General features: G+C 45.0%; 1 long non-coding RNA gene across 1 annotated transcript in view; it reads left to right on the forward strand.

Moving 5' to 3' along the window:
* Nucleotides 1–20,055, forward strand: part of LOC138820936 (uncharacterized) — a 28,502-nt gene extending 8,447 nt beyond the window's left edge. The window contains exons 2-4 of the long non-coding RNA XR_011370019.1: nt 13,910–13,959; nt 15,454–15,561; nt 19,068–20,055. This is a non-coding gene — a long non-coding RNA (uncharacterized lncRNA). The remainder of the gene's footprint in view (nt 1–13,909; nt 13,960–15,453; nt 15,562–19,067) is intronic.
* The last annotated feature ends 2,771 nt before the right edge of the window (nt 20,056–22,826 follow it).

A 22,826-nucleotide genomic window follows, 5' to 3' on the forward strand; every position in this document is an offset into this window, starting at 1 on the left:
AGCTATATGTCTCCCAAGATTGTTCAGAAAGAAAATAGAGGATTAGGTCCCCAAAATCAAGTCTTTCTGTTTCTACGCAAAAATGCAGATGTCTCCTCAATGTATTTTGACTTTCCAAATTCTTTGAGACTTCTGAGACACTCTTCCAAAAGGCCAGCAAGCCCTGCTGAATACAGAAGGGCAGATTAGGGACTCTCCCAGACCAACGATTATCTGGTTAAGTATAAATGGCAGAAGGGGCTGCTACTGGCAGAAGCCACTTTTAGCAGCTACCACTTGAAAGTCATAAATAAGGGATTATGAAGCTTTTCCTTTTCAGTATCTTTGTTCCAAATGACTATTTTCCAGTAACTACTGTTTCATGACTGAAAAAAGGAAGAGAAGTCAATGTTTTCTAAGGACTCTTTTGCAAGGCTTCAGAAGCACAAGGGCAGATTTCATAGGCGTCTTCATTCTTCACTATAAAACTGAAGGCTGTCTAGGAGACCAGAAGCAGCAGGCAAGAACTCCACTAACAAAAAAGAGGCCAGGGGATTATTTATTCAAATGTCCTGAGAGAAGGAAGCCTAATCAAAGACAGCATAGAAAACAAGCAGCAGGCAGACAGGGAAAATCGGGAACAAGAGCTTGTCAAAGCAATCCAGGACTTTTTGTTTTTGCTCAGAAAGAAAGAACTGGGGAACGAGTCTTTCATAATTAAGCAAAGCTAAGTCAGAATTGTATGCCAGAGGTTGGGGAGATGATTCAAAATGCAAACACCTTTACCTTTCTGCTTCTCCCACCTCATCACAAATGAAATAAGAATTATTAGAATTAGGGCCAGATTCTGATAGAAAACAGGAGCTTCCGAAAGTGGGAAATTTTAACATGTAAGACTCTGGCACCGGTGATCATGAATGTGTTCATATCCGCAGCAGTTGATGACACATTCTGCCCAAAATATCCTTGGAAATGGTGGGGGAAAAGGGACTCTCTAGTCTATGTAAATGTACTGATTTGCATAAACATTAACGTGATTAGAGTTTCCACCCTGAAAGTACCCCCTTGACATTTACATTCCAAATGAACTGCTGGAGCAGAAAGCCAAGGGGGCAAGAGGGGGGGGGGGGACGGCGTGGAGGCCACACTGACTGCTTTTAGTGGCTCACAAAATTGTCTATCAGACTGGGGAAATCAATCTACCCAGTAGATGTGTCTAGGTTACCAAATTGCCTTTTCTCCTTTGTTTCTTTTCACCCTTTCCCAAAGAAAATACAATTCTGGAGCCATTTATTTAAAAGTCAAGACATTTAATTATCAGAGCAATGCACTTAGCATGTCCATTGATAATGCATAATGAATCATCCCAGAACCTAGTGACTTAGCTTAGAAATTCAGTGAGAAGACTTTTGATTGGGGTCCCTCAGGCAGTTGTGGGAAGACAGCGGCTGGAGCCAGAGCAGCAGAAGGACCTGTGCAGCTGTTCTCTTGCTGGACATCTCTGTCTTCATGTAGACTCAGGTCTTTCCATAGGGCTACTCCAGAACAGATAGTTGAGCTTCCTTTTAGTATGGTGACCTCAAGGCAGTTAAGTGTTCCCAGGCAAGTATTGAATTCCCAAGACAGCAGCTACTGTAACTTTTAACCTTAGAAAACATGTAGCATCATTGCAGACATTGGTCCTCAGTACAGCAGTGTGAGATGAGATCTATTGTGGCCATATGCCAGCAAAGCATAAATAACTGATGATCATAACCTTTTAAGGAAATGTTTGTATTTTAAGAAAATAATGTATTAATTGAAATAAATCTCTCAGTGAGAATGAGTATTGAAGAACTTGTATCAACTGCCCTCAGTCTCTTCTCTGATTCTTTAGTGTGGAGTGATTGCAACATGCTGTTTTAGTTTCCCGGCTACTATGACAAAGCACTCCATGCTGGGTGACTTAAGCAGTTGAAATCTGTCTTACAGTTCTGGAGGCTGGAAGTCAGGTTGAAGGTTTTGGCAAGTTTGTTTCTTTTGGAGGGCCATGAGAGAGAATCTGTTCCATACCTCTCTCTGGCTAACAAGAATTTGCTGCCCTGTTTGCCTGTGGACACATTGTCCAACTTCTGCCTTTGCATGCATACTCTCTGTACATATGTGTCTGTGTTCAAATTCCCCCTTTTGATTAAGTGGGTGGTGACTCACTTGTAGAAATGGTACTCCTTGATTGCTAAGGTCAAGTCAGAGAAGTTGACACAGCTTCTTGGGAACACAGTACTTGCCTGGGAACTTTATTTTTTATGCCAGTCCTGGAGCTTGAACTCAGGATCTGGGTGCCATCCTTGAGCTTTCTTTGTTCAAGACTAGTTCTCTATCACTTGAGCCACAGCTCCTCTTCCAGCTTTTAGGTGGTTAATTGGAGGTAAGAGTCTCACAGACTTGTTTTTGCTCAGGCTGATTTTGAACCATGATCCTCAGATCTCAGCCTCCTGAGTAGCTGGGAGTACAGGCACGAGCTACTAGCACCTGGTTTTACCTAGTAATATTTGCCTTCCTTGAGGTCACCAAACTGTGAGAAAGCTCCTGAATCTGCACTAGTGTGACCTCATTTTAAGCAATTGTATGAGCAACAATCCTATTTCCAAGTTCTGACATTCTTAGAGTCAGGAGCTTAACATATGAATTTTAGAAGGAAAGTTTAACCCATGTTGCATCTCTACTTTGTGAGGATCTGAGTGGAGGGGCACATTTTCTATTTTCTACATTCTCCTTCCCATGCCTCTCATAGTTTCTCTAGTCTTGTAAATGCCTTCTATAAAGTTTAAATAAAGGCGTTCACTAAGGCCATTAATGCCATTCAAGTACTTAGGATTAAATGTCCTTTTATTTTTAATTATTCAAATAAAATTATCAGACATTGGTTACAAATCTTCTATAGTTCTAAGGTCTCTAGTTAAATAGCTTCAAGTTGCACAAGATTTTCTAAGACTATCTGGTAACATGGGACTCGCCTATACAACAAATCTGCAGTTTATTGGCGTTGAGGATCCAGATCACGCTTTCTCTCTCAATAACATGGAGGCATTTAAAAATTTATTTCCTTCTGTGTTTCAAGTAAAAGGAAAGAAGAGAGGTACATCTAGCCACCTCCTGAGGAGAAGCCACAGCTCTTTGATTTTCTACCTTGGCTCTTAGCTTGCACTAGAAGTTTTCAAAATACCATCAGATCAGTAAATAGCAAGCAATTCCCATTACATTTTTTTTTACTTGTGAGATGTGAGAATTCTTGCCATTTTTAGTAAAGGAAATCAAAGCAAGAAGCACCAAGGTGACCTGTGCACCAAGCACAGAAGCACCAAGGTGACACTTCACGACCTAAAACTGCCTTGTGCAAGCCAAGGGACAGGCTTTTCTGGCCTGTCATTTAATATTTAATATTTTGGGACTTTTTCTCATTTGATATTTTGAGTCTGTGGTTCATAGCAGGTGATCCACTCTCAGAACAAGATTGTGGATAACTTTTCTCACGTCCTCAGATACCACACTTCTGAGTGCCCTTTTCCCCTACACTTGGACACATGGGTGGGCAAGGGGTCCTCTCTGGATTGCTTTCTCCGTGGACTTCGGGGGTATGCCTCCAATGAGACCTTCACCCCAAATATGTGTCATGTCCACACAGCCCTGGTGAACAGAATAAGCCCACAGAACCTTGGACATCGCTACTGTGTTTTGCTTTATTCTTCTCTTTTTCTCTGGGAGACCCTTTCCCATCACCCCATGCACTTGCCTTGTTCAACACCCCCCCCCCTCATTCCTCTAGGACTGAGAGGCTTTTGCTGCTGCTACTGGGATTTTTGTTGGGGTGGGGGAGGGGCAGTACTTGGCATGGAACTCAGTGCCTTGTAATTGCTAGTCTGCTGCTCTATCATTTGAACCATATCTCTAGTCCTGTTTTTTGGTGATTTTCTTTGAGATAAGGTCTTACCTCCTGCCCAGGCATGCAGGAGGTAAGCTGCAGTCTGCCTACTTTTGTCTTCCTACTGTTGCTGGGATCCCAGGCATGAACAACTCTTTCTGTGGAGATGGAGTCTCATGGACTTTTCCCATTCTCAGCCTATAGCCTAAGATGACAAATGTGCACCACTGCACCCAGCTACGTGTTAACAAGCAGTTTCCTGAATTTCTTTTTTTTCTCAAACTGGCCTTGAATCGCAAGCCTCTCTATCTCAGCCTTTCAAGTAACTAGGATTACAGGCATGAGCCACTGTCCTGGGTACATTGCTTTTTTTTTTTTTTTTTTCCAATCATGGGACTTGAACTCTGGGGCTGGGCACTATCTCTGAGCTCTTCAGCTCAAGGCTAGCACTCTACCACTTGAGCCACAGTGCCACTTCTGGTTTTCTGGTGGTTAACTGGGGATAAGAGACTCACGGACTTTCCTGCCTGGGCTGGTTTTGAACCACGATCCTCAGATCTCAGCCTCCTAAGTAGCTAGGATTACAGGCATGAGCCACCAGTGCCTGGCATATGTTGCTTCTTATACCAGCCACACATTTGTCAATTGAAGCTGGCTTTCTGCCATGTTCTCTACCTCTGAGCTGTAGAAATTTCTGGTTTCCAAACTACTTGGTAGGGAATGTCAGGTCTGGTCAGCACCATATTGGCCACATGGTGGATGGTAGGGTCTGGCACCTTGTCTTCATGCTGGGTGAAGGTGTTGCCCCTGACTCCCAGGTGATGGGCATGCCTGGATCCCTGGAGGCAGAAGTGGGCACTTGGCTGATAGGTTACTGAACCTAGCAATGTCCTGTGACCCTGCCCCCTGCCTGGACCCTATTTAGGTCTGGAGGAGCACAGGCACCATTACACCAGGCCACATGTCTCCCTATTCACATCCTGTGTTCTGTCTTCTGGCTTGTCTCGTCACCATGGCGTCTCCAATTCAGCTGAATTCGTTTGTTGGTATTGTTTTTGTTCTTTCTTCCCTTTCTAAGCCGTGTTCAGTGTATTTGTGGGCTGCAGGCCTTTGTATCAATCAGCTGCCTGCAAACTGCTAACTGTGTAATAAAGATTCCAAGATTTCATGCTTCAAAATGTGGCTTCTTTGATACTTTACCTTACAACAGGCCCAAGTTATTTAACACACACACACACACACACACACACACACACACACACACACACACACACACACACACATATACACACACACACACTCATCCTGTGCTTTAATATTTTTATTCCAAACTAGACTCCTTGGGGTTTTTTTCCCTTTCCTTTAGAGGTCAAAAGCAGGTGTGGGGAGGAAGGGAGGGGGACCCAGAGTCTCAAGGTTGCCTAAAAGCCAAGAACTTGACTTGTGCAAGAAAAACGGCCATTGAATTCTTTTCTAGATAGAAAGCCTGGTTCTGGCTGCTAATTGCTGGTCCAGTGTGGATGAAGGAGGAGGTAGAAGGCTGTTGAAGGCTGCTGGGGATGGCATCTTTAGCCATTTGTGGGAGCGTGCAGTAGCACAGCTCTGCTCTCCTCTGGACACTGGAAGGGTTGAGGCAGGAAACTTGGGCCTGGCTGTGTTCAGTGTGGCCTGCAGCAGGGGCTTCCTGAAACAGAACCACAGGCTGAGGCCTCTGCTTGCTGGAGCTGGAAGGTAGGAGTGGGGGCTGGTGCCAGGCAGCCCTCCGTCAAAGAGAGTGTGCCAGGGCTGCTGGACGGGTGGAAAATTCCTTCCATTTCTTCAGCTGTGTTCAATACCAATTTGGAAGGCCTGGCGGGGGTCAGGGTCCCAGCTTCAGCCCTAACCAGAGCAGCACACGTGATACTTTTCTTGCTTTTCCCCCCCTCCCTCACAGGAAGATTTAAGCAAGAAAACCAACCAACCAAACCCCTCACTTTCCACTCGGGGCACCCCCTGCTCTGCCCACAAAGCAATACGGAGTCAAAATGTCTCTCTTCAGCTGGACTTGCTCCTTCTTGGCTCAGAGTCCAGCTGATTCCCACAGAGTACAGAGCAGCAGGAGACCAGGAGCTCACAGCACAGAGAAACTCAGCTCTGGCTTCCTTGTGGATTCCAGAACGCAAGGGAAACCACAGTACTTCTAGATGAGTGCACGGAGAACAGCAGTGATATTACCCACACTTGCCCCTTGGGTTGAGCTTGGCTGTGCCAGGCTGGCCAGGCCGCCCTTGCCTGTGAGTGCTCTCCCTCAGAAAAAGGGGTGCAGGCGGGAGGGTGGAGGGGAGCCCTCTCCATCATCATTCCACAGGCTCTTTCAGATGCCCTTTGCCTAACAATCATTTTTAGCCCCCAAAGGAGATATCCACACTATCCTGCTATGGGCTGCTCCAGGCAGAAACGTTGGGATAATTCAAAAGACCCTTTTCTTATACCGCTGCCTTCAGTCTGCTAGATTATTCCATCCACTCCATATTCAAGACATTCAAGATGCACATTACTACCAAGGGTTCAACTAGAGAGGTAGAACTGGTAGGTGATATGTATTAAGTGATTTATTATCTGGACACAGTGGCTTAGGTCTAAAGTCCCAACTGTTCAGGACTCAGAAATCTGAAGGATGTTGGTTTGAGGCCCAGACCAGACAAAAAGTTAGAAAGACCCCATGTCAACCAAAAAGCTGGGTGTGGTCATTCATGATTCCAACCACTCAGGAGGCATAGGCTGGAGAATCATTGAGACTGGCTTACGACCCCCCCCCCAAAAAAAGGCTAGGGCAGTGGTTCAAGTGGTAAAACACCTTCTTAGCAAGTCAGTGTGAGGCCCTGAATTCAAGCCCTAGTTCTACCAAAACTAACACACAAATACAAAATAATACATTGCTAGGCATCGGCTCATGGAATAGTGCTGGCTGGTTGGGTGAGATCGCAGTGTATCTCCGGCATGGGAAGTCGGGCTCTGTCCAGACTGACTCTGACCTCCAGAGCCACTTCCCTCCCTTGGTCCCAGTCTCTGTCACTGGCCCCTGGATTTTTGCCTTAGCCTCTTCACTGACCCTCACTTCTCTAGTCCAGTCTGTACTACCTGCCTCCAGCTGTCCTCCAGGCAACAGAGCAAGAGCAAGCAAGCTAACAGCAGCGTGTGAACAGGCATTCCATCAGCCAAGGCCCCTGTGGAGGGCAAAATAATGCCCCACCCCCCAAAAGTCATCTCTGAATCCTTCACCTTACCCCAGTGACCTGATTTCATCTCAGGAGTCCTTACATTCAGATCAGAGAATACTCACAGTGGAGGTGAGGCTTTGGAAATGTAGGAATTGGGTCACGAGGCAGCAGCAAGGAGACCCCTCCTGCAATCGCAGAATATCACGTTCCGTTAGCAAGCAGTGAGCAGAAAACAGATCTTTGCAGTTTGTCTAAAGTCCTTTGAGACCAAGTCCCTGTACTTGGTATTTCCTACTGCTTTGAAAATCTGTTCTCTTCAAATTCCTTTTCAATAATCAAAAATTCAGTTTTCATGATACCCTTTCTCTTTAGTTTGTTGTTGTTGATGATGATGTTTTCTTTTTGCCTGGATAAGCGTTTCAACTCAGTGCTTTAATCCTCTCACTTGACTTGCTTAGTTACAGCTGGCACTCTACTACTTAAGACATACCTCCAATCCAGCTTTTTCTTTTTTTTTTTTTCAGTCCAAATTTTCCTAGTGACTAGACATGAGGTTTCAAAGGTTTTTCTGCCCAGGCTGGCTTTGAACCTCAAAGGGCTCAGGAAGCATATGTGGAAAGGAGAAGAAAGGGAGGGAAGGAAGGGAGGAAAGGGGGAGGGAGACCTTTGGAGGAGGCCACAGGATGTGCTCATGCATGTGAGAAGGATTTTCCCACTGATGTACTGAAGCCAAAACTCCCTTAAGAACAGCAGCAATTTTTGTCACTCATATCTACGCAGTTATTTTTTCCCATATTCCCAATGGGGGGGAAAGCCACCAATCACCAGTGAGCTCTAGTTGATGAACTTGCAGATTTGGGCCAGCCGTGTGCTTTCTTTTCTAGGAAACTCGCTAAATGTGATTCCAGTGAAACTCTGGGAAACGTTGGAAACCCTTGCAGTTTGTCCCAAATCCTTTGAGACAGTGTCATATCGACCCTGTATTTAAAAGTGCTGAGAGACTGTTCCTCTCTGCTTTCCACCTCACCAACCAACAATTCTGTTTTAATGCCCTTTCTTTCTTTTTTGGGGGGGAAATTCTAATAAAGCTACTGAAAAAAGCCAGAGCTATTTTCTATGATAGAAAAATAGATTCTTGACCCAATAGGAAAACAATAATCTATCTCATTTGCAGGGAGGATTTAAGACTGTTTTACAACTGCCCTTTGAATGATGGCATCTTGTCACCTGGAATGGGTGTGGCTCTAGGGATGGCAAGGAAGTGATAGTTACATGCAGAATCAAGGGCACTTCAGGCCAGGGTGGTGCCAGGCAGGATCACTGAGCAGGAGTCTTACTACATAGGATACACACACACACACACACACACACACACACACACACACACACACACACACACACACACACACACACACACACACACACACACAGCTCCAACAGTTTGGAAAAAGCAGACAGTATACTCGTTTATTATCAAATTTCTTCCTGTCCCTCTCCCCCTAAATCTGCTCAGAGTCCAGAAATGTCTAGGCCCAATCAGATGCTCTTGTAATCTGAATGACCTTTGAGGTTATGATCTGCACAGTTAGGTAGTTCCTATGTAAATTAAACTTCTTATACAGCAACCAGCCTCAGTTGGGATTAAGGATAAAATCAAAACTAGAAAGTACACCAGGCACAGGTGGCTCAGGCCTGTCATCTGAACTATTTGGGAGGCTGAGGCTGGGAAGCCAGACAGAGCATGGAAGTCTGTGAGTCTTACCACAATAAACCACTGAAAAGACAGAAGTAGTTGTGGCTCAAGTAGTAGAGCACTAGCCTTGAGCCAAAAAGCTCAGGGCAGCACCCAGGCTGAGTTTAATCTCTATTACCCCCCCACCACACAGACACACTTGCACAAGCACGCATGTGCATGCACCTATACTCACAATGTCTTGCAAAAAAAAAAAAAAAGCAATACCAACAGAATTACAACTCAAATTGCTTTTTTGCACAAAGAAACTAAGCCAAGGGCTACCCTCTTGGCAAAAACCAGCTCTCAAGAAAGCCAACAAAGTAACAAGTAGAAGTCAGAAATGGCCATGGATCTATTCCTGGGAAAGAGAGGCAGAGATGGTGTATGTGACTACATTTCCCAGGAGCTCTGCAGCTCCCAGAATGGAGAGTCGCCAAAGAGGAATCCTAAATGTTTACACTCCTGGGCACATTCACCATTACTCCAATGCTGGCAGGATGTCATAGGGGGAAATTCTCCATCATGAAATTTGGTTTCATGTACAAAGTTACTAGAAATGTTCTATAAAATTACTTTCAGGGGCTGGGAAGGTGGCTCAGTGGTAGAGCGCTTGCCTTGCATGCCTGAGGCCCTGGGTTCGATTCCTCAGCACCACGTAAGCAAAAAGAAAAAAGCCGGAAGTGGTGCTATGGCTCAAGTGGTAGAGCTCTCACCTTGAGCTGAAGAGCTGAGGGACAGCGCTCAGGCCCAGAGTTCAAGCCCACGACTGGACCCAAAAAAAAAAATTACTTTCAGGCCATGGTTATGGTGTCCATGAAGCATAAAGGGATTTTCATGTGTGTAACTCAATCCATCCCTGAGATACCTCTTTGAATATGCAATCCACAAAAATCAGAAATTCCGAACACTTCTGGTCTCAGTCATTTCTAATAAAAGAGAGAGGTGACATGGATCGAGATATGTTGTATTCCATAAACTGCTTTGTTAAATGGCAATTCCTTTGTACAACTACTTGAAGATAATTAAAAATTTAAATTAAAAAAGTCCTCCACATGTTCACAGCAAAGTCTCCAACTTTGGGCTAGAGGTTTGGCTCAAGTGGTCAAGTGCCTGCCTAGTAAGTCCAAAGCCCTGAGTTCAAATCCCAGTACAGGAAAAAAAAAGTTTGGCTCATAGCTGTTGCAGGAGTGAAGAAACGCTGGATGAAGCTGGTAGCACAGAGATAAGCAGGCCCTTCCAGAAGGTTCAAGTGCTGTCAGGAGGCCAAGGATGTAGCATGAGAAGCAAATGTTCCCAGGCTACTCTGCACTTGGGACAGGAACACTGGGTAGGTCTCTGCCCCATCCTGAAGGGTTCAGCCTGCCTGAGTTGCTCTCCACCCCAGTCAGACCCAGCTAGGGTTTCTCCAGTGCCCACCACAGGGTATACTTCAACAGTGCTCCTCTCCCATGAGCAGTGGGCCCTGGTCCGGGACAGTTGTCCTTTGTTTAGTTTCTAGGATCCTACTTGGGTGCATGGGTGTATTGATTATCTCTTAGTGTATAACAAAGTTACTTTGAAGTGCAGTGGGTTAAAACAACGTGCATTCATTATCGCAGTGTCTGAGGTCAGTGAATAGGGATGTGGCTCAGCTGGGAATTCTGTTTCTGGGTCTCTCACAGGGCTACAATCCAGTTTCAAGATTGAGTCTCAACTCTCTCAGTGGTTGTTAGCTGAGTGTCTCAGTTATGCTAGGATGCCCTGGATCCCTTGCTCGGTTAATAAAAGCTAAGAAGCCAGGTGCCAGTGACTTATGCCTATAATCCTAACTACTCAGAAGGCTGTGATCTGAGGATCATGATTTGAAGTCAGCCCAGGCAGGAAAGTCCATGAAACTCTTATCTTCAATTAGCCACCAGAAAACTGGAAGTGGTGGTGTGGCTCAAAATGATAGAGAGCTACCCTTGAGCACAAAAGCTCAGGGATAGTACCCAGGCCCTTTAGATGAGGGGAAGAGAGGCTGAGCAAATAGAGATCCTCTTTGGTTAGCAGTAGGAGGGTTGTGGAAGGGAGAAAGGAGAATTGTCTAGGGACACATAGGTAGTAGCCCTTGTCTCAGTCACATTTCAGAAGATGCCTGATGGTGCTACTCTGGTCTTGTTATTTCAGACAAAGCTGAGGCACTAGTGGGGTAGGACAGCTATCTTCTCTCATCTTGCTCATCTGGAGCAATGAATGAGGGTCAAGCCCAAAAGAAGCAGAGAGAATGAGACGCACCCCACTGCCCACCCACAGCCTCCAGACCCACCTTCCCGCCTTCTCATAGAGTATGTTCCCAGAATGACCTGGAAACCAATTCGAGAGAGAATAGGCAGCCACATTTTATCTTTCTCTTAGATCCTATAGTAGCTACCAGGCAAAGCCACGCTTGGGCCTCTCAACCATTCCTGCTGCCAAGGCACTCCCTATTTAATTCTGCCCTAATGCCTGGTGCAGGTGGCTCACGCCTGTAATCCTAGCTACTCAGGAGGCTGAGATCTGAGGATCGAGGTTCAAAGCCAGCTCAGGGAAAAAAAGTCCGTGAGACTCTTATCTCCAATGAACCACCAGAAAACCAGAAGTGGCTGTTGTGGTTCAAGTGGTAGAAAGCTCACCTTGAGCTGAAGAGCTGAGGGATAGCGCCCAGGCCTAGAGTTCAAGCCCCATGATTCACACACACACACACACACACACACACACACACACACACATAATAATAATAATAAATAAATTCTGCCCCAACCACTTCTCTTAAACCAACCCCCGCTTCCTGTCCCAAACACCAATCTAATCACCCCACTCAAAATGTCTCCATGGTTCTCCTTTCCCTATAAATTCCTCATTAGTCCTCCCAGTGCCCTCTCTGCGGGCATTGTGTGATAATCCCCCATGAGCAAGCATGCTCCGCTTTTCTGCTTCCACAACCCCTGTTCCACACAGCTCCAGAAACTGCATCCTGGTGTGATTGCATCCTTCTTCCATTTCCGGCAGTATCCTAACTCGATCATCTTGGAATGGCATTCTCATTACAGTTTGGTGCCTGTACAGCATCCACTTATTAGGGTCTATTCTTTGAGAGAAAAAATGCCACGTTCCTCAACTTTGAATTGTCCCACATTGCTCAGCAAGGAGCCTTGAACTTGGGCATACCGAACATTCAACAAACAGTAGTCACTTTGAAACCAAGTTTGTAGGGCTAATATCTCTGTTGTCCTAACTTTCCATCTACTTTATCTTTTTTAATATTTCCCCTTATTTTATCGCTACGACACAATCATTGATTTACTGCTTTTTTTCTTTATTAAATTGTGTGTGTGTGTGTGTGTGTGTGTATGTGTGTATGTGTGTGTGTGTGTGTGTGTAGTGGTACTGGAGCTTGAACTCAAGGCCCAAGCACTGTCCTATAGCTTTTGTACTCAAGGCTAGCGCTCTACCACTTGAGCCACACTTCTACTCAGTTTTTGGCTGATGTATGGGAGCTAAGTGTCTTATGGACTTTCCTGCCTAGGCTGGCTTGAACAGTAATACTGTGTATCTCCTGAGTATCTAGGATTACAGGTGTGAGCCACCAGAGCCTGGATGTTTCATTAAATTTCTAACTGATACACAAAAACATAGAAGTTCTATTTGCAAATGAGGTACCATGTCATGTTTGGTACACATCAATGCATTATATTGTGTAATGTTTAAATCAGGTGGAGGATACTTATTTTCTCAAACAATGATCAATTCTTGGTAATCAAATCTTTCAAAATCTTTTCTTCTAGTTTTGTCTTGTTTTTAGGATTCTATAGAAATGATCATTCTGGACAATAGAACCTGGATCCCCTTGATCCTATCTAGCCCTTCCTTAGAACCATTGATAAGCCTCTTCCCACCCTCTTCCCTCATTTCACATCTTTCACTGGAATAGGTGGTGATGGTATGAGACACATTCCTTTGAAGAGAGAAGGCATGAGAAAAGCCTCAGAGAGGCCCTTGACTTGGGTGGTCATGGTCACGTACATTCCACAGCTTGAAGTTCATCAAGCCCAAGAGCATGTAGTCTCTGGGTGTTTCCTGGTGAGCCATGCCTCTAACCATCTGACCTCATGCTTCTCAACCTTGTCACCCACTACCGTCAGGAGTGTGGCACAGGGCATGTCAAACAGGAAAGACATCTCAGAACGTCTGCATTCTTTATTAATCACATTGGCATGTAGAAATAGGCTTTCTCAACTTTGGCCAGAGATCTGAATTGGAAAAAATTAAAAAAAACAAGAAAGACAATGACAGCAACTCAAGTTAGAGATCCATTCTGCACCTAGATGAGCCAGACACTCTGCAGAAGAGGTGGGATGGAGGGATAGACAAGCGACACTAATGTGGTATAAGGCACCTCTGGAATACCATTTCAGGAGGGGTAATTACTGCTACTAACAATGTCCTCTACTGAGCCTGGACTAAGCATCTCAGATGCAACATCTCACTCCTGGCTCCTCCTCCTCCTCCTCTTCCTCCTTTTTCTTCTTCCTTCTTCTTTTTCTTTTCTTCTCCTTTTTCTTTTCTCCTCCTCCTTCTCCTCCCCTTCTTCTTTTTTCTTTCTTTTCCCTTTCTTCTCTTCTTTCTCTTCCTCCTCCTTCTTCTTTCTTCTTCTGTACTGAGGTTTGACCCACACTCCTAGCCCCCCCCTTTTTTTTTGTCAGTCGTGGGGCTTTAACTCTGGGTCTGGGCGCTGTACATCAGCTCTTCAGCTCAAGGCATGTGCTCTACCTCTTGAGCCACAGACCCACTTCCAGTTTTCTGATGGTTAATTGGAGGTAAGTGTCTCACTTTCCTACCCGAGCTGGCTTTGAACCACGATCCTCAAATCTGAGCTTCCTGAGTAGCTAGGGTCACAGGCATGTCCCCCTGGCACCCGGCTTTCCTTCTAACCCTTTTAAACTTTAGTTATCTTTCAGGTAGGCTTCACTTTTCTTGTCCAACCAGCTTGGACTGAAATCCTAATTTAGGGTTCAATCATGTCGTTGGAATGAAGATGTGCCCCATCATGTCCCGTTGTTTTATTTACATGGGGTCTTTTTTTTTTCTGCCCAGGTTGGCTTTGAACTGTGAGCCTCACAATCTCAACTCCCAAGCAGCTGAGTGTAAGCTACTGCTCCCAGCCCTGCTTCTCACTACAATCCTCAGTTCCACCTTCTGCTTGGAAACAGGAAGCCAAAGGTTTAAGAAGTACATTCCCCTGGTAGTCGAAGAGTTTACACTAGGGTTGTATGACTCGTCTATCCTTAAGCACTAACTCTGCCTCCTGAACATGCTTCTGGTTTTTACTTTAATTTTGGCTATTCTTTGGGTTTTTCTTGTGGGTGAAGGTATATCTGCCATCAACAGTTTTTCTCTATTGCCTCTGGAGGTTTCACCCTGCAAGGAGGGACCTCTCTCTGCACTTGGTGGACATTCTTTCACCTGCGACATGCACTGACCAGAGGCTGTGTCTGTTTGCTCCTGTATCTTAAAATCATCCCTCCCCATTCCTCAGCCTGATATTCTGACATTGTGCTTTATCGGTTTCTGTTGTGTGAGTCTTTGAAACCTCCTAAACTCTTCTGCTTATCGAGTTGTGCAGGAGTACATAGAACATGGCTTGAATCTAGTGCAGGCTCAAAGTCATACTTGAATGTAGACAACAGGTGCTTAATATATGAAGGTTTGCAGCTCTTTGTCCTATTCTGCTGCTTGAGGAAACTTCTACTCTGATGGCTTTCCCAAATTCTGCTTTCTGGAATATTCCTTCAAAGAACAGATTCTCTGGCTAACAGGAGCTATTTCTTGTTGGAATCCTTGTGCATTATGGGTAGAATGTATATTGGCATAGATTCTGGTGGAAATGATATGGTGGTTCCTCAGGATATTAAACACAGAGTTGCCATGGGATCAAGCAATCCTGGTTCTGGGTATACTGCAAGCAAGAACTAACAATTTCTTAGAGACACTAGGCAGAATGGTGGTTGCTGAGGAGCAGAGAGGTATGAGGAGTTATTATTTCATGGGAATGGAATTTCAAGTCAGGAAGATGATGAAAGTTCTGGATGGCTAGGGATGTAGATCAGAGATCAGGGGTAGAAGCACCTGCATAACATTGCACAAGGCCCTGGGTTCAATTCCAATGCCAAAGGAAGAGGAGGAAAAGGAGGAGAAAGAGAAGAGGAAGCTTCATAGAATCTAGTGATGGTTGTGACTGTGCTTAATGCCACTAAACGTATTTTAATGACTAAAATGGCAACTTTTATGTTACAAATATTTACCATGTTAAAACATATTTAAATTGCCCATTCCATGAGAGAATCATGGTAAATGGCTTGTCCAAGGTCACTCAGCAAAGTGAGTAATATACTTGAGACAAGGTTTGAGGGCTCTTAGACCTCTGGCTGTGACTGTCTCTCTGAAAGGAGGGTTCAAAGGAGACCCGAGGCACCTCTCAGATCGTCGCCCTCCGGTCAGGGGCTTTTCCATGGTGGCCTTTGCTCCTTCTCTGAGGCCTGGCTATCTTCATTACACCTTCCTTCCTTTTTTCCTCTCTAACCCAATGTTCTTTTGTTTACTTCATTTTGTTTTCCTTCACACTGGGTTTTACTACGTAGCCCAAGCTAGCCTTGGAGCTCAAGGATTCTCCTGCTTCAGCCTCCCGAATGCTGGGATTACAGTTGGTTTGTCACTACGCCACCCCTGGCTACCAGAATGTTCTGATGGTAAGAGGCCCTGGGGAAGCAAACACAGGTGGAATGAACTCCAGGGGAAAATGCATTCCAACCCATGTGGCTGAGCACCCTTCTGTGTGTTCCAGAGTTAATAACTATTGTTATTAAGAGCTAATAGCTCCAGCTCTTAATGACGACTGGGATTTCACTCCAAGTGGTATTTCCATCGCTATGTAAGCTCCTTAAACAAAATATTACTGTTCACCTGCGTCTCCTAGGAACCCTTCCCCCACCCTGTCCTGTCTGAACAGAGCCTCCATTATTGGAGAGGTATGCCCTGGCAAGCTGAGGGCAGGCACACCCTTGAGAAATGAGTTGTTTCATCAGCTGCAGAAACATCTGCTCCCTGCTCATGCCTCAGTGCTCTAGAGAAGTGACCTCAGAGAGACCCAAGCTCTGCCACTCTTCTTGTGGTCTTCCCTGCCTGATGGACAGAGAGAGGGCTAATGCTGGGTAGGAAAGCAAAGACAGGAGTCTGAAAACCATGCAGGCTGCTGGGATGAACCTTCCATAGCTCCATCAGGCAGTGTGTACAGGGAAATGATTTTGTTTTCCAATTTATTGAGCACTTGTCATGGGGAAGACACTACTAGGAGTTGAAACTACACTAGGGGATAAGAGAAACAAGTTCTCCAGCTTTCTTGGAGCTTACAATCTAATAAATTAAAAACCTGGTGCTGGTGGCTCACACCTGTAAGGTCTACACAGGGACACCTCCCTCCCTTTTGGCTAAGTTTCCACCCAGTATCTGTTACCTAGGTAACTGGCAGACCTGGAAGCAGTCACCTTTCCCTGTGACACATCCTGCTAGATCACATCCTGGGCCACCTCGGGTCACATGCCTCCCATCTGACCTTAGGAGGGTCCCAGACCCTGAAGTCACATCCAGATCCCCCACCTGGCTACACCTCTTCCTGTCCCTGGCCTATATAAGTCCTGGCCCAGAGGTGGGTCGCCCCTCTCTTCCCCTTCCCCACCCCCCCTTTCCTTTTCAGCCATGCTTCTCCACTATGCATGGCGGGGGCAGCAGCTTGGTAAATAAACTTCTTTTCCTGCCTGAATAGTGCATGGTATTCTCTTCACCGGCTACCTAATGAAACCTACCTATTTAATATACTTTACAATGCCTATAACCCTAGCTACTCAGGAAGTTGAGATCTGAGGATCTCAGTTCAAAGCCAGCCCAGGCAGAAAAGTTTTTGGTCAGTAGTGGGGCTTGGACTCTGGCCTAGGTACTGTCCCTCAGCATTTCAGCTCAAGGCTAGTGCTCTACCACTTGAGCCACAGTGCCACTTCTGGTTTTCTGGTGGTTAACTGGAGATAAGAGACTCACAAACTTTCCTGCCAGGACTGGCTTTAAACTGAGATCCTCAGATTGGAGCCTCCTGAGTGGCTAGGATTACAGGTGTGAGCCACCGGTGCCCAGCCATAAGACTTTTTCTCCAATTAACCATTAGAAAATGGGAAGTAGTGCTATGGCTCAAAGTAGTAGAGTGCTAGCCTTGAGCAAAAGAGTTCAGGAACAGTGCCCAGGCCCTGAGCTCAAGCCTCACAATGAAAGAAAGAAAGAAAGAAAGAAAGAAAGAAAGAAAGAAAGAAAGAAAGAAAGAAAGAAAGAAAGAAAGAAAGAAAGAAAGAAAGAAAGAAAGAAAGAAAGAAAGGAAGGAAGGAAGGAAGGAAGGAAGGAAGGAAGGAAGGAAGGAAGAGAAAGAGAGAGGGAAAGAAAGAGAAACAAAGAGAGAAAGAAAGAGAGGAAAGGAAGAGAAAGAGCAAGAAAGAGAGCAAGAAAGAGATAAAGAAAGAAAGAAAGAAAGAAAGAAAGAAAGAAAGAAAGAAAGAAAGAAAGAAAGAAAGAAAGAAAGAAAGAAAGAAAGAAAGAAAGAAAGAAGGCTGGGAAGGTGCCTCAGTGGTAGAGCGCTTGCCTTGCATGCCTGAGGCCCTGCAATTCCTCAGCACCACATAAGCAAAAAGAAAAAAGCCGGAAGTGGCGCTGTGGCTCAAGTGGTAGAGCGCTAGCCTTGAGCTGAGGGACAGCGCCAGGCCCAGAGTTCAGGCCCCACGACCAGACCCCACCCCCCCAAAAAAAGAAAAAGAAAGAAGGAAAGAAAGAAAAAAGGAAGGAAGGAAGAAAGAAAGAAAGAAAGAAAGAAAGAAAGAAAGAAAGAAAGAAAGAAAGAAAGAAAGAAAGAAAGAAAGAAAGAAAGAAAGAAAGAAAGAAAGAAAGAGGGAGGGAGGGAGGGAGGGAGGGAAGGAAAGAAGAAAGCAAGGAAGGAAGGGAGAGACAGAGGAGAAAGAGAGAGAGAGAAAGAATAAGGAACAAACAGAAGGATGCACAACTCACTAAACAAGCGCATTCCAGGCTGAAGTACTGAGGAAGAAACCTTGAGGAGACAGGTAAGGACAGCTAGGAGTGGGAGGCTGCTCCTTCAGGTAAGGTAGTAATTGAAGGATAGGGCTGACACCTGCAAGGTAATAAGAAGACACATATATGAAAGGTCAAGAGATGCATTTCATATGCAAAAGCTACAGTAAGATTGCAAGGAATTGAATGTGTGAGCCTCAGGTGTGGCCTGAGCACAGGAAGTGGAGGAGAGAAAGAGAGAAGGGATGGGGGGAAACATATAGGAACTAATGAGCCTCAACAGGGGTCAGGCTTTTATTCTAAGGGTAGCCAGGAAGGAGGAGCAGAAATGGAAATGACTCTAAGCAGATTTCACTTCCTTAACTGAGACCTTTTTAAGCCTTTTGCAACCACTACTGGGCCTGCTTGCTTGCTTGCTTGCTTGCTTGCTTGCTTGCTTTTCCTTCCTTCCTTCCTCCCTCCTCCCTCCCTCCTTCCCTCCCTCCCTCCCTCCCTCCCTTCCTTCCATTCTTCCTTCCTTCCTTCCTTCCTTCCTTCCTTCCTTCCTTCCTTCCTTCCTTCCTTCCTTCCTTCCTTCCTTCCTTCCTTCTTTTACTTTGGTCTGAGGCCTGAACTTGAACTCAGTACCTGCTGCTTTGGCTCTTTGGCAAGCACTCTACCAACTGTAAGGTATATTAAATAGGTTTCATTAGGTAGCTGATGAGGAGAACACCACACACTATTCAGGCAGAAAAAGAAGTTTATTTACTGAACTGCTGCCCCCGCCATGCATGGTGGAGAAGCATGGCTGAAAAGGAAATGGGGGGAAGGGGCAACCTACCTCTGAGCCAGGACTTAAGTAGGCCAGGGAAAGGAAGGTGTGGCCAGGTGGGGGAAAGGTGTGGCCACACTGGATCTGGATGTGACCTCAGGGTCTGGGACCCTCCTAAGGTCAGATGGGAGGCATGTGACCAGAGGTGGCCCAGGATGTGCCTAGCAGGAGGGGAAGGTGACTGCTTCCAGGTCTGCCAGTTACCTAGGTAACAGATACTGGGCGGAAACTTAGCCAATAGGGAGGGAGGTATCCCTGTGCAGACCTTATGCCAACACCAAGGACCTTATTTTAAATAATCCTTTTTCTGCCCTCCTGCAACAGGGTAGACATTGGGCTGTCAGAGACCTCTGATTTCTTGACTTTCCAGCTCCTCATCTGCTCTCAAGGTTTGGAATGCAACATGAAAAGCCCCCTGTCTGAGGCCTCACAAGGCAGAAGAGAAGCCTGAGTGTGTGTTGCTGATCTCACTGCATCTGCAATAAGCATCAGATCAAGGAGTCTTTAAGTCATAATCCAGATTTCCTGCCTCCTCCAGACAAAGCTAAGCAACAGCTATTGCACTAGTGAATGGCACATTTATCAGAAATCTACTGAGGTTCATCTTCTTAATTGTACGAAAGCCACAATTAACTGCCATTAAGGTCCATCCATCCACTCTCCACCCACAGACAGAACCCCAACGTACTCCCTGATGATAACCTAGAAAAATAGAAATAGTTTCTTCAGCACCAAGCCAGAGATCTTTTATGGGATGTGTCTTCTGTTTCCTTTTCCACTGGATTAGGCTCCTGAGCAAGAAAAACAGGTTGACATCTGGAAGAGATGAAGGGACAATGTCTGCCTTAGCAGGAAGGGCACGATTCTGGCCCCTTTCCCTTCTCTGGGAAGTATTCTTGAGGAACCTAAGCAACTCCATTTCACTTAAGACCCCCATCTCAGTTCTGCAACGTAACCCTTGACCCACTTCAGCCCCAATGCCTGGAATTATGATATCTGAAATTCCAGAACTGCCCCTCCTGGGGTCTGGTGACCATGCTCTAAACCAGACACCCTGCAGTTTAGCACCTATCCTCTTGAGACTCCCCTGTGGTGCAAGCCAACCAGTTTAAAGTACGTTAGCCCCCTTGATCTAACCAGCAACTTGTTTCTGGTCCTTTCCCACTTTGTAGTGCGCCAGTCATACTATAGAGTTGTTTTATGATTTTCCCGTGGTTTGTTGTCATTTGTTACAAGAAGTTATGATGTATGCAAAGCCCCTGCTGTCCTTAAAAAAATGTATAAAAAGTGTTGTAACCCTGGGCTTGGGGCCTCTCAGTGTCATGGGCTGCTACCGTGTACGCGAGGGGGGGGGGGGGCGGGGAGACCAAGCTCGAGCTTACAATAAAGACTCCTTTGCTTTTACATTGGTGACAGTCTCTGGTGGTCTTTTGGGTAAAGATTTCCGAATTCAGCTTTACATTCTCTTCCTTGGTCACTTAAAGGATTTCTGGCTGCTCCATGTCTTTGTTTTCATGTATGTTGATTAAAAAGTTAATACATTATACAAGAATCTAATCCCTCCCAAACCCAACAAACCAATTGCTAAATGGGCAAGGAACTAGAGAGACTTCTCAGAAGAAGATATAAAAATGGCAAAGAAATCTGGGAGCCAGTGGCTCATGCCTGTAATCCTAGTTACTCAGGAGGCTGAGATCTGAGGATCATGGTTCAAAGCTAGCCCAGGTAGAAAAGTCTGTGAGTCTCTGATCTCCAATAAACCACTAGAAAACCGGACGTGGAGCTGTGGCTCAAGCGGTAGAGTGCTCTTTGAGCTGAAGAGCGCTGGGACAGTGCCCAAGCCCCATGACTGACAAAAAAAAAAAAAAAAAAAAAAAAGCAAAGAAACACATGAGGAAATGTTCATCATCCCTGGTTGTGAAGGAAATGCAAATAAAGACAACCCTGAGATCCCACCTTACCCCAGTCAGAATGGCCCACACCCTAAAGTCAGCCAATGACAAATGCTGGAGGGGATGCGGAGAAAGAGGAACCCTATTACACTGCTGGTGGGAATGTTCACTTATACAACCACTTTGGAAAGCAGTCTGGAGGGTCCTCAGAAAAGTAAATATTGACCTACCTTATGACCCAGTCATACTACTTCTAGGCATCTATCCTGAACAACAGGAACCAGTATACAAGGACACATGCACCTCCATGTTTATTGCAGCACTATTCACAATAGCCAGGATATGGAAACAACCCAGATGCCCCACCACAGATGAATGGATAAAAAAATTGTGGTATCTATACACAATGGAATATTATGCAGCCATTAGAAAGGACAAAATAATGGCATTTGCAGGCAAAAGCAAAGGGACAAATGGCACATGGTCTTCCTGATTAGTGGATGTTAAATCCAAAACGCAAGGTGATACGACAAAGTTATCAAAGGTCCTCCACTCGTCTGGTTGAATCACTACTAAATAACCCCATGCTGCTGATCACATATATGGTATATATGTGCACACTGGAGGGAAACTAGGAGGAGGACATAGAACTAGAGGGAATCAGGGAAAAACATACAACCGTGGGACCTATCAGCTGCACTGGTCATTGATCAAAACGAACCAAGCAACTCAATGGCAGCGATGGGAGGGGGGGAATGTGTGGAAGAAATAACTGTATTGTCAAAGCTCATAGAACTCATAAACTTTATAGACAATTTGCCCTATGAAAGTTAGAATGTGTTTGTGAATTTAACTAAGCATCACTATCCCACAATACTGTAAAATTTGTGAAATTATGTAATCAATCACAATAAAGAATTTGCAAAAAAATTAAAAAATAAAAAAGTTAATACATGTGATGCAAAGATTTCTTTTATGATTCTTTTCAGGCATGGGAGAGTGAAGACAGTATAAGTTATAAAGTCAGAAAGCCTCTGTTTTAAGTCCAAGAATTCTAACTTGCCTGGAATAAATTATTTTACTTGCCCAAACTTTGGTATCTGCTTTGACAACCTACTGGTTGCTCTGAGGATCAAATATGATCATAATGATGATATTTCTGAGAGCTATAAAGAACTCTGAAGTGGTGACTTGTTTGAAAGGATGTTGCATCAGTTTTTAGGAAGATCTGTGTGGGTCAGTCACAAATTATGGCAGGAGAAGCTAATGGATGTCAGCATTGTCTGCAGCCCACCCTGCCATACCTCTCAGAGCCTTAACAATGTTTCTATAGTCATATGTTTTCATTTGGAAAATGAAGATACTTTAACAATAACTGGTGGAGATCATTGTCTTTCCTCTCTGACTTACCACTGAGTAGTGATGAATTCATGGTAGGCATTTTTTAATATTAGCAAAAGAAAAGTTGAATGGGGACCCATTTGGGTTTGATTGAAGCAAGATGCACATGATCCAGGCCTGTGATCCTACCTAACAACTCAGGAGGCTGAGATCTGAGGATTGCAATTAGAAGCAGGAATGTCCATCTGATTTTTATTTTCAATTGGCCAACAGAAAGGTCAAAGCTGAGCTATGGCTTAAGCAGCAGAATGAGCAAGAAAAAAAAAAAAAAGCTAAGGTACAGCTCCCAGGGCCTGAGTTAAAGCCCTAGTACCAGTGTACACACACACACACACACACACACACACACACACACACACACACACACACACACACACACACACACACACACACAGTGAGAGAGAGAGAGAGAGAGAGAGAGAGAACGATAACACTGAGCTAAGCCAGAAGTTCCCATACTTCTTCATGCATTGATCCTACACAAAAGGGAGTGCCTGATAGTTCTGTTTACTAAGTAGCTTTGTCCCAATAAAAAAGAATTAGTGTTAACTACTTAGTGATGAGTACCACGAAGGATCTGAGAATTCTGCATATTTGTAAGCTGATGTTAGCCTGCCTCAGACTCATAGATGCTAGCAGAAGACGCAAAACTCCACGGCCAGAGATGAAGGAACTTATTACTCATGGCAGAAACAGTCACCATGAACTGATTCTCTGAGACCTGGTTCCTACAGGGCTATGGGAAAAAGGCTAAATAATAGCTGTTCATGCAGTAAGTTGTGTTATGAGC

Source organism: Dipodomys merriami, unplaced genomic scaffold (assembly GCF_024711535.1).
Source record: "Dipodomys merriami isolate MVZ:Mamm:240054 unplaced genomic scaffold, mDipMer1.0.p SCAF_9, whole genome shotgun sequence".
NCBI lineage: Eukaryota > Metazoa > Chordata > Mammalia > Rodentia > Heteromyidae > Dipodomys > Dipodomys merriami.